An 8391-nucleotide genomic window follows, 5' to 3' on the forward strand; every position below is an offset into this window, starting at 1 on the left:
GAATTCGGGCTGGTTCCCCTTATTCCTCCTCAGTTACACTATGTCGGCGATTGCTGCGCAAACACTTTCTCCACGTACGCGTACACCATAATTACTCTACCACGCAAACATTGGGGTTACATTTGTCTGGTGTGACACGTTCCCGGCTGGGAGGGGGGGGGGGGGTCCACTGGGGGCCTAACCGTTTCTAGGTCCCCAGTTCCATACCATACCATCGTTACTTGTTGTGAAAATCCTGTACCACAAATGGCATAAGCTATATTTCTGGTAAGTATTCTCTCATTAGATAAAAGGTTCTCTTCTTATTAGCTTAATATCTGTTACATCCTGTATCACAGGACTAGATTATTAAACTCATTTTCGGCTCATGAAAGAGTGCTAAGAGCATGTTCTACCTCTTTCACAGGATGCCTCCCCACGTTCAGACTCTCTTAAAGTAGGCAGATGCGTCATCAACTGTGAAGTCTCATAAGGTAACAGCACAGAGGAACTGTAAATATCAGGTTAATATTCATATCACTTTATAAATGTGATAATAAAATTGATTTTATTACTACAGCCATCTATCCCTGTGTGGGGATTGAAATTTCGGTAAAAGATCTCGCCACAATAAAAAAAAAAACGCCTGATTACCACTTGAACTTGTGAATGATATCTGTGATACTCTCGCTTCCTACCCAGTGGCAAGTTATTGATGTCAAATGGATTCACTAAATTAATTAAACTTATCATGAAAGTTCCTTTGCATACTGAGTAATTTTTTCCTGCAGTCGGATTACATTCGTCAGGTAACCGTTACAGATGCTTCTGTGATTGTCTCCAGGGGCTTCCCACAGGCTAAAGTCACTCCCTTTGATACGAAAATGAGCGGTAACCGTCGTCAAATAACTCATATAGGTAACAAAAGGGGGTTCTGTATTTTCAACTACTTAGCTTCAACTTCTTTTCAAGGTCACCGACTACCCACTTTTCACACCCAACATATATTTCCTATATACAATGATCGATGTGCATGTATTTCGGATGGCGTGAGTGGGTAGTCAGTGACCCTGAAAAGGAGTTGAAACTAGGTAGTTGAAAGTATAGTAACCCCCTTTTGTTACCTACATGAACTAGGTCAGATGGGCTCTGGCGAACACACTGGATGGAGCTGCTGCATATGACAACTCACACTGTTTAATTAAACAATGCATACTTACGCCTGTCCAATTCGGCAGCCCAGCACATACTGAGTCCTTTTCCTAAGAATTTCCGGTAGGGGACGAGAGGGAGGAGGGGGAGGGAAGGAAGGAAGGGAGGGGGTTAAGTTAGTGGATGTAGCCCAGTTGATCTATTTTCCCACACGAATTTTAACTTCCTGCCATGACATCACTGCGAAGTTGTGACATCTATGCCCGCCATCTTGGATCCGCCATCTTGAATAAATCTGGCAACAATACAACATGGAGCGATGCTCTCATTTTCCACTCAGCCTTTCCATGTGTAATCAGAATAAAAAAGTGCTACAATTATTTAAATATTCCATACTGCTTTGTCACCCATAAATTGTTTAAATAAACAGTATTTCATAAGTGCAGTCATTTTCCCAACAAATTTTTAACTAATAAATTGGCTATATTACAAACACTGCCTTGTGTTCCATAAATTGTTTACATAAACAATATTCCACACATTGTCTACATTTTTTGAACAATATTCCGTAACATTCAATCGATTTCACACTAAATTCTTTAAATAAGTTAATAAACTATATTGTCTAAATTGTTTAAACAATATTCCATTCATTGCAATCGATTTCCATCCAAATTGGCAATCAACTAAGTCTTTTTCCGCCAATTTCCGGGAGGGGGAGGAGAGGGGGAGGACTGAGGGTTTTCCCAGAGGGTGGGATTTAATTAATTAGTGAATCAAATTGATATCAAAAGTTTGCTTATATCGGCGACAAGAGTTCCCAGAGGGGTGGGGAAGGAGGAGGTGGAGGGGGGAAAGAGGAGGGGGAGGGGCGGCGGAACAATAGGTTAAGGACATGGCAATCAAAAGAGAAAAATAGCTGTGCCCTGACTGTATGCTTGCCCCTGATGCAGGCAACCCGCAATGTGTAGTGATGGCGCTGTTGCCATACTACTACTATACATCTATAGAAAGCTATACAGGTAAGTGCATGTATCAGAAAGAAGCTGTTTTTGTTTTTTCTTTAGTGTAGAAGGTTCATCACTTTACAGTTTCTCGCCATAGGGAGTGCAATAGAGAACTTTCCAGATGGATGAATGTATGTCAGGTCTTGGAAATATATTTTCTGCATTGGAGTATTAACAGTACTGCGTTCCGCGCGACTGATACATCGGAAACCACATTGCTTTAACATTATATCTTGTTTAAGTGCATAACTGTGTAGCCTTGGGAATGAGTGTTTATGTTCGATGACAATTTCTCTCTTTCCAGTACGTTCTTGGTATGGAATCCAAACGCTACAACAATACTACAGTATTCGCAGCACAAGTGATCTACAAACAATGTTTCAAAATTCTTTAATCTGGATCTCAATACGCATAAATCATACGTTTAGCAGAACGGTAGTTACGGTATTGTAAAGAGAATACCGGTCTATAACAACAGCGTCGGTCGGTTGTGCATGATTGGAACATGTGTAATGCTCTTTCCAAAAGCAAAATATCAAAGTATAATGATTACGTGGAACTCAGCTCGTTGTGTTTCTTCACTAGACGTCGAATATGGCAGTTAGTATAGTTCCTAATTAAATAGGAGACAACATTGCAGGGACGGTTGGTTAAAGATAGAGAAACTGTTACAAGAGACCATCTAGAGTTTTGCTTAGGATCCGTAGCCGATGGATCCATCGAAGGTGCACCTCGTTTCGAAATGGAGGGTAGAGGGATGCTATGGGCATGATTAGTTTGCTGGGGTGGTAATCATCAAAGAGGTTGGTGAGATCTTTCACTTTATCCTACATTTGCGATAATATTTGTGATTCCCATCCATATAAAGGGAGATGGCAAATCGCAATAAAAGTTTACCGCGTTTATAAAGTGTTTCGGATAAGGAACGTAGTTTTTGCGCCTCCTCTGTGTTGATGTCTGTTTCCTATAGTAAGAAACAATATTTGCGTCATGTGATGTAGGCAGTGTCATAGGACTCGCGGTATGTCCACATCTATATAGCACTAGCGAAATATTGGGTGGGTGGTTTAGCAGTGATACAAAAATTAAGAACCATAGTGCAATTTCATTGGCTGATAGCATCATGAGATCGATGCTATGAGGCGTTTCGTTGACGTGACAAGTCTTTAAGAACCATAGTGCAATTTCATTGGCTGATAGCATCATAAGATCGATGCTATGAGGCGTTTCGTTGACGTGACAGGTCTTCGAGGGTGGTGGTTTGGAACTCGAGTAACTTAGCGATTGAATTACAGAAAACCTGGTAAAATTACGAAAATTGATAGCGAATATATAAAATTGATAAGATAGCGACAAAGATGTTGAGGCTACTTCCGTGCTCACCCGGGTGTATGAAAATGAGTCCACGTCACCATATGTGGAACTAACAGCCAATAATGCACATTATCCGTGCTCTGTTGGCGTAAATGCAGTCAATGTATGGCAAATTATTAATGCCGACAGTACTATAAACTGCCTGCGAGAATTGGACGTTCCGTACTACGGACGCATCTCTCTGGAATAAGTAACCAAAAATGTATATTTGAGGACTCTGTGTGAAGCGATTACAGAGATCGGACGTGTTTTATGTTGGAGAGATTTTGCTATTGTTGTGCGACGCTATTAAGCTCCATTGTGAATGTTTAGTTCGGCGATGGCTCAATAAACAAATTCAAGAAAATAACACGCATTCAAGGTGTGTATTTATCAATGTATAAAAGATTTGACAAACATTCTTCAGATATCACATGACGTAGATCGATCGGAGGTCCAGTGTGGAATAATACTGCGGGCCTGCAGCTTTCCACTGTCAAAAGTTAGACACACCAATCCATACGCATCATACAACATAGCACCTAGTTGTGCCGAACATATATATGCATGTACTAATCCATATATTGTGTGTGTGTTTCATGTACAATATAAGTGGTGGAGTTCAGTCGCGTGAGCTGAGCAGTCCCGACCCCCACTGCAGAACTTCACATCGCTGCAAGCTGGATAAGGCAAGCACACACAACTATCAACAATCTCACCTCAATCTGGTCTCTTAAGCTGAATAATCTCAAACTTTATATAGTGTAATATACACTCCTGGAAATGGAAAAAAGAACACATTGACACCGGTGTGTCAGACCCACCATACTTGCTCCGGACACTGCGAGAGGGCTGTACAAGCAATGATCACACGCACGGCACAGCGGACACACCAGGAACCGCGGTGTTGGCCGTCGAATGGCGCTAGCTGCGCAGCATTTGTGCACCGCCGCCGTCAGTGTCAGCCAGTTTGCCGTGGCATACGGAGCTCCATCGCAGTCTTTAACACTGGTAGCATGCCGCGACAGCGTGGACGTGAACCGTATGTGCAGTTGACGGACTTTGAGCGAGGGCGTATTGTGGGCATGCGGGAGGCCGGGTGGACGTACCGCCGAATTGCTCAACACGTGGGGCGTGAGGTCTCCACAGTACATCGATGTTGTCGCCAGTGGTCGGCGGAAGGTGCACGTGCCCGTCGACCTGGGACCGGACCGCAGCGACGCACGGATGCAAGCCAAGACCGTAGGATCCTACGCAGTGCCGTAGGGGACCGCACCGCCACTTCCCAGCAAATTAGGGACACTGTTGCTCCTGGGGTATCGGCGAGGACCATTCGCAACCGTCTCCATGAAGCTGGGCTACGGTCCCGCACACCGTTAGGCCGTCTTCCGCTCACGCCCCAACATCGTGCAGCCCGCCTCCAGTGGTGTCGCGACAGGCGTGAATGGAGGGACGAATGGAGACGTGTCGTCTTCAGCGATGAGAGTCGCTTCTGCCTTGGTGCCAATGATGGTCGTATGCGTGTTTGGCGCCGTGCAGGTGAGCGCCACAATCAGGACTGCTTACGACCGAGGCACACAGGGCCAACACCCGGCATCATGGTGTGGGGAGCGATCTCCTACACTGGCCGTACACCACTGGTGATCGTCGAGGGGACACTGAATAGTGCACGGTACATCCAAACCGTCATCGAACCCATCGTTCTACCATTCCTAGACCGGCAAGGGAACTTGCTGTTCCAACAGGACAATGCACGGCCGCATGTATCCCGTGCCACCCAACGTGCTCTAGAAGCTGTAAGTCAACTACCCTGGCCAGCAAGATCTCCGGATCTGTCCCCCATTGAACATGTTTGGGACTGGATGAAGCGTCGTCTCACGCGGTCTGCACGTCCAGCACGAACGCTGGTCCAACTGAGGCGCCAGGTGGAAATGGCATGGCAAGCCGTTCCACAGGACTACATCCAGCATCTCTACGATCGTCTCCATGGGAGAATAGCAGCCTGCATTGCTGCGAAAGGTGGATATACACTGTACTAGTGCCGACATTGTGCATGCTCTGTTGCCTGTGTCTATGTGCCTGTGGTTCTGTCAGTGTGATCATGTGATGTATCTGACCCCAGGAATGTGTCAATAAAGTTTCCCCTTCCTGGGACAATGAATTCACGGTGTTCTTATTTCAATTTCCAGGAGTGTAGTTCTATATTTTCACTACATTTCCGTATTTTCTTCTGAAGTAGTCATAGACATTTATTTGGTGCACTCTTTTCAGGAGGAATTTTTATATGAGATAGTGTAATTAAGTGTGTACAAACATATAGGTATTTTGTGTTTTCTAATTTTGTTATGGTCAAAACTAGGTCACAATTTAAGATGGATAAAGAGAAAGTTTTAGATGTTCAGGAAATTGGTGAAAATACGAGTGTAGAGGAGATAGCAGTTTCGCCTCAACAAGAGACATTTCCTATGGCTCAAAACTTGGCACAACTACGACTTTTGTCAGTATCGGTAACGACGATGCCAAGCACGAAGACATGTCACAGAAGCAAATTGATATGTCATTCCTGGTACAAACAATATCACAAAAGCAAGCAGACTTGTGTCAAAAGCAGACAGACATGTCAGCTGCAATTCAGGCATTAGTTATCCGCCGGCCGAAGTGGCCGAGCGGTTCTAGGCGCTATAGTCTGGAACCGTGCGACCGCTACGGTCGCAGGTTCGAATCCTGCCTCCGGCATGGATGTGTGTGATGTCCTTAGGTTAGTTAGGTTTAAGTAGTTCTACATTCTAGGGGACTGATGACCTCAGAAGTTAAGTCCCATAGTGCTAGAGCCATTAGTTAGCTAGCAACAACAAATCTCAAATGAGATAACCGAGTTGCGAGATGGGCAAAAGCAGTTTCCTTTGGAAATCAAAAGGATTACCGAAGAAATGCAGAACATGAAATCGAAGCAGCAGGAAGTAGAAACTTCCGTAGTGGAATTAACAGAAACTGTGACTACCATAGCTTCTGGATGTGATCAACTGATACAAGTAAACATCAGCAGGATTTCTCAAATAAATTAGATGAATGGGCATCCGCTAACGAAAACAAGGTGATGCTGTGCGTAGATGCAAGTATCAAAGAAGCGGTAACCAAATTGCCTATTGACAGCTTACCAATTGCAGAAAATATTAAAGAAGACATTAAAGAGGTAATAGAACAATTAGGGGTGAATTTTAAACAATGGAAGGACGAAATAGCCCATTCTGTTGAAAATATGTCCAGAGATATGTAACAAATGCGAGGGGCAATGGCTCTCAGCACTATGGGACTTAACTGCTGAGGTCATCAGTCCCCTAGAACTTAGAACTACTTAAACCTAACTAACCTAAGGACATCAAACACATCTATTCCCGAGGCAGGATTCGAACCTGCGACCGCAGCGGTCGCGCGGTTCCAGACTGTAGCCGCCTAGAACCGCTCGGCCACCATGGCCTGCTGCGAAGGGCAGTAAAGGACTGTAGAAACGGGCTGTGTGAAGTAGAACGAAGACAGGGCTCGAGTCATGAATCATGTTATGGTAACGGACATGCTTCGCCGGAGGAAAATATAAATTATAAAGAAATTTATGCAGAGCCTCAAGCTAATGATATGTACGCTGCAGTGCTAATAGAGCAAAAATTGTTGAAACATAGGCAGTTTCAGACGTTCTCACCTGACCGAAAATCCATAAATCCAGCGGTATTCGTACCAAGATTTTGTGGAGTACTACTAAGGGCGTGGACTGTAGCGCAAAAGATCAGTAACGTTTCAGGAAATATTCAAGGTGATGGTGCGTTATGGGCCACAGATATGATGGTTACATGCTTAACGTACGAGGAATTTGAGAAGGCCTTTCTTGCTAAATACTGGTCATGGTGTGTGCAAGAACGATTAAGAAAAGAAGTCTTTAACCTGGAGCCGTTCTGTGTAAAAACAGGAAGTCTACGGCGTTACTTTGAGAAGTATTTAAATAAAGCAAGATATTGGGATGAACCTATCAGGCGCAAGGATATTCTGCGGCTGGCCGCTGTGGCCCTGCGCTTCTAGGCCCTTCAGTCCGGAATCGCGCTGCTGCTATGGTCGCAGGTTCGAATCCTGCCTCGGGCATGGATGTGTGTGATCTCCTTAGGTTAGTTAGGTTTAAGTAGTTCTAAGTCGAGGGGATTAATGACCTCCCATAGTGCTTAGAGCCATTTGAAACATTTTTGATATTCTGCGGATTTTGAAGGCGAAACTTTCGGCTGAACGAGAGAGAAGTTAATACACGAATCAGAGAAGAATTCGTGTCAGTCTTGGGCTCCGTTGGTTTGATCCAAGAAGATATTAACGCAAGACCAGACAGACACAGCGTGTACTCGCAGTCGAATAATGCTTACGGCAGCCGAGCTAGCAATCAGCTGATTCAGGAGACCAATGCAAATCGCGCTCCGCCGCATTGCAATAATTATTGCAATAATTACGAAAAACATCGTAATACGCGTAGCGGTAGTGGAAACAATTTCAGATACGGGATAAACAGACAGAATCGGCATGACAGAAGATACAATCCAATTCTACAAATTGGCAAAACAATAATAGGCAGACGCAATCTTCCTGTGCCGATGGATAATGCCTGGAGGCAACGGACACCAGTTATTACAGAAGTGAGAGAGGATGCGGTTCATGTAAATGAATCGCGCTCGGAAAACTGATTCCGACCGAATCGTGCCCTGGAGGAGCGGTCAGGGAAAGGTATAGGGGCTATGAGCAGAGTGTAAATATGATGAGGTACAACAAAGGAAGATTAAAAGAAGAGGAGCTATATGTTGACACAACTAAATGTATGCAGGAATGCTCATCGGAACCCATTTCTGCAATGAAAGTTGAAATAGAGGGT

At 44.4% G+C, this 8391-nt stretch overlaps 1 pseudogene; it reads left to right on the plus strand.

Annotated features, from left to right (window-relative positions):
• The first annotated feature begins 271 nt into the window (after positions 1-271).
• Positions 272-431, plus strand: LOC126178489 (U2 spliceosomal RNA; annotated as a pseudogene).
• Positions 432-8391: the final 7960 nt, after the last annotated feature.

Source organism: Schistocerca cancellata, chromosome 3 (assembly GCF_023864275.1).
Source record: "Schistocerca cancellata isolate TAMUIC-IGC-003103 chromosome 3, iqSchCanc2.1, whole genome shotgun sequence".
In the NCBI taxonomy this organism is placed as follows: Eukaryota; Metazoa; Arthropoda; class Insecta; order Orthoptera; family Acrididae; genus Schistocerca; species Schistocerca cancellata.